This window comes from Ananas comosus, linkage group 8, assembly GCF_001540865.1.
Source record: "Ananas comosus cultivar F153 linkage group 8, ASM154086v1, whole genome shotgun sequence".
In the NCBI taxonomy this organism is placed as follows: Eukaryota; Viridiplantae; Streptophyta; class Magnoliopsida; order Poales; family Bromeliaceae; genus Ananas; species Ananas comosus.
In genome coordinates this window covers 4,605,563-4,609,830 of record NC_033628.1, presented here as the reverse complement: position 1 = coordinate 4,609,830, position 4,268 = coordinate 4,605,563, and positions in this window count along the sequence as shown.

Here is a 4,268-nt window from a genome sequence, read left to right as displayed (position 1 = left end):
TGCTTAGCATGTGAGATTATATTTGCATATGAACTTGGTTGATAACTCTAGCTTGAATAGAGAAATAACATTGGAAAATAAGATTGATAACTCTAGAAATAGTAGAATGCTTAATTGGACAATTAAGTATGTAATTAGATCGAGTGGCATTTAACTTAGTGTTAAGGGAACATAGGTCGTGATAGACCTAGAATGAAATAGATCGAGTGCATCTAACCTAGTGTTAATAAACATAGTTCGTGAAAGAAAAGTACTAGCCTAGAGTCAAGTGAACCTAGATTGGAAAGAATAATGATCCTAGTGTAATAAACCTAGTTAAGAATGTGAAAGTAATAAAATCTAGATGGGTGAACTTAGGTTGAGTAAAGGCTTACGACTAGAGAGGTCAGTTCCATAGGTTAAGACCAACGCCCTATGTGATGTGAAATGGATTCCGGAATCCAAGGCTAAAAGGATACACCCAAAGTGTTGTCGGGTGTGTGCGACGATTTTCGCCGCCCAACGGCTACAAGAACCATTGTCGTGGCGTGTGCGACATTTCGCCGCCGGATGGTTAGCCAGTTTGTGGATCCTAACCCGCCTGTTGACTCAACCACTGTCGTGGGTTGTGCGACGATTTTGCCGTCGGTGGCTAAGTCATGGAACCTAAGCTGTTGTTGGTTGAGGTGCGATTCGTTTGCCGCTAGACGGCTAGGACAGGAGTACGTGAGCTGTTGTTAGCTGAGGTGCATGTGAGAGTTCCTTACCTCGAGCTAGACAGTGCGCGGACTACCGCGATGATTGACTCAAGACCGATTCGGTGGCATAGAAACTAAGGTAAGAAAACTTAGAAAGAATTGACCAGTAGAAAAGTGCGACAAAGTGTAAAGAATAAAGATAAGTAAACAACAATAGGCTAAGGAATAAGAATAGCTGATAAGTAAAGAAAGGTACAAGTAAAGAATAGCTAAGAGCTAAAAGTAAACATTAAATGACAAGTAATAAAGATAAGAATAATAATGTAGCGTTAAAGTAACCTACTTGTATGCATTACAGGTATTGCATATTGCATTTCATGAGGCATGAACATGTATTTCAATTGAATATATATATCTGTTGTATATTTGAATTAACATTGCAGTGCCTCGTTAAGCTGTTGGTTGAGCTGGTCTCTTGGGTGGCTAACCCACTGAGGACCGATGGACAATAGTCTCACCCCCCCCCGTGTTGCTGTTTTCTTGCGGTAGCAGGTACATCACGTGTGCGGCGCGGTGGCGCAAGGCGAGGGCGAAGTTCTGCAGATAGCGGCCTACTTCCAGAGACCAGATCTAGCAGTACCGTCTATATCGCTTAGGGGTAAAGGAAAGAAAAGAATACAATGTATCAAACTTGTAGTAAGTAAATGTTGTAATAACTTAGATGGCATTTGGATGAAAAAGGAATGGAAGTTGTGATGTAAAAACTATGAAGTGAATGAATGTAATTACTTAGGATGTATTTATGTTGTATGATACCTTCCACTTGCAATCTTGATTATATCTTCCTGGTTGGAACTTCGTGAATTGTATTGATTGCGATGCCTTGAATGTACAGGGAGACTCTGGTCCGTAGTACACGAGGAAACCCTGTCCATTTCGGCGATGCTCGCGGCGCGGGACCTTGCAAATAGGCGTGGTCGCGGGCTGTGACATATATGGTGTATCATACAAATTTCAAAGTGTACGAAACTGCGATATAACAATCTCGTATTGCGTTATAACATCCAAAATCATGTCCTACCTCATAAAGTGGACATATCATTGGCAGATATATCAGTGTGTCTTGCACACTACACCAAAAGGGACTTTAGGGCAATTAAACAGATGGCAAAAGTCTGAAAAGGGCTGGCAAAAATTTTTCCCTGCACAATTTTTTGCACTGTAAGTGCCGGTTAAAAGTTCGTCGGCAATTCTTTTGCTGGCACTTTTTGCCAACCGCCAGTAAATATAAAAAACCCGCACTTTAAACTGCCGCCTAAAAAATTTCTAGTCGCAATTCTTTTGCCGGCACTTTTGCCAACGCATAAATGAAAAAAAACGCACTTAAACTCGGCCGACTATTACAGCTCACCTATAAGAATTTATAGCGGCACTTAAACTCGCCGCTATTTCTATTCACGACATTTTTTTTTACCAAGCAAAGTCTTACAAGCACTTAAAAGCCGGCAATAATAATAAATATTATAATAGTAATTAATATACCGACAAAAAAAAAAGTGCCAACAAAAAATATTTTATAAATAGATCAATAGGGATTCGCTCATTAACATGTACAAACGACATCGAGCAGAATATACTAGTAAGAAAATAAAGAATAAAAGCATAACTTTTATAAAATTCGAGTATTTAACATTCAACATCCATAATAAACCGAAAAAATTAACAATATTTAACACAGTTGTTGGCAAAAAAGGATTTAAATACAAGTAAAACATCATCATCATTAGTAGCCAAAATCAAATACAAAATAACCTCTAATTTAAAGTTTCACAAAAAGTATGATCTGCATCCATAGTAAACAAAAAATAAGTAGTTTAGTCTCTTACAAAAAATACAACATAATATACTTCAATCAATATAATTATTATATATATATAATATATAATATATATATGATATATTATAATATATCTATATATATATATATATAATATATATTTTGCTAGACAAAATGAAGAATTGAAGCTTTGTAATCATCAATAGATGCTTCATCTTCACGGCCTTAATCTGGTCACATTAGAATAACAACCCAAAATTTAATAAAACCTTCTTACTAACTTTATTTAGTAAATTACTAAAATATGCAATATATATGTACTCTAACTAAGTTAAATCCTGAGATTTGAGGGACAATCATGCAAATATTTAAAACGCAAATGAAGAACAAATTCAAATTAGAACAATTGATAGAAAGCAAAAATTTGAGCAGACTTGAATAAGAAAGATCAAACACACCTAAAAAGCCAAATCACTAAATCCTGATGTCATGGTACTAAATCATAGCTTAAAAGTTGATATTATTACTTCATTAAATCAAAAGAGACTATTTGAATGGACAGATAACTTAAATTCTGTGTTTCCTTCCTCGGTAGAAGAAGTGTGTATGTTGATATTCAGATTAACTATCTGATAATATTCAGGTTTACAATTTTTGCATCTCAATCGACCGCCTGGAATTGATAAATCACCTTCTTTAATGTTGAAAACTCAAAATTCAAATGCCTACAGTATCTACAATCATGGATCCCAGTTGCAGAGTATTTCAGCACAGGTTCATTAACCAGATAATATGTTCCTATCTCACTATCTTCAAGAGGATTTGGCATATAGGTAATATCTTTTAGTTCCCAAGCTGAAAACTATGAACAGCTTTCCATTCTCATTGCAGACTTGTAGATAGTGGTATTAAGATTAACTTAACTACACAAAATGAAGGAAATGAAGCTAGGCTTGCGATCAATCAATAGATCTCGTCACCTTCTCACCGGCTTAACCTGCATTAGAGGAAAAAAAAAAAAGTACTAAATATTTGGTCTAGTATTATACTCCTATTCATCAAAAGAAAGAGATTTTTGAATTTTGGTAGCTAAACATGCATGAGTGTTTCGTTTTTAGCAAGAGAAAGAAAATATTAACCAGGTCATTAATTTTCAAAAAGAACAAAACTAATACATGCAATTTTAGATGTATATATATTATACTTACAAGATAGGATGGCCAAGCAATATATTTTCTTGCAGCATCACGTAGAGTCGTCATACCATGATAGGTCCGAATCAGACTTTCTGTAGGTATCATTACTACCTCAACATAAATCTCCCAATATTATTGACCTAATCTTTCGCCTCCTACGATAGTAGAAAGATCCTTACTAAATAAAAGTCCTCGTGCTACGGGGCAATGAGGTTGTCCAAGGGAATCAAAAGCACTTCTTTTTCACTCTGTCTAGTATTATTCTATATAGAGACATATATTTCACCGTCAAATAACTTTTAACAAATAATATTAATCTGCAAGCTATTACTTACCTCGATTTCATGCTCATATCGCACTCTCCTTTTCTTCGTTTGATGGACCTATATATATATGTATTAGAGAATTAAATAGTTTTCTAGTAAATGGCATAAAATTGTTGGTATCTTTATCCACTCGTGGAGCTCCCTTTGGAGTTCTGTACCAACAAGAAGAGCACAAGATACTAATATGAACAAATAAAGGTTGAATAAGTCAAAATTTGAATCACATTAGAAT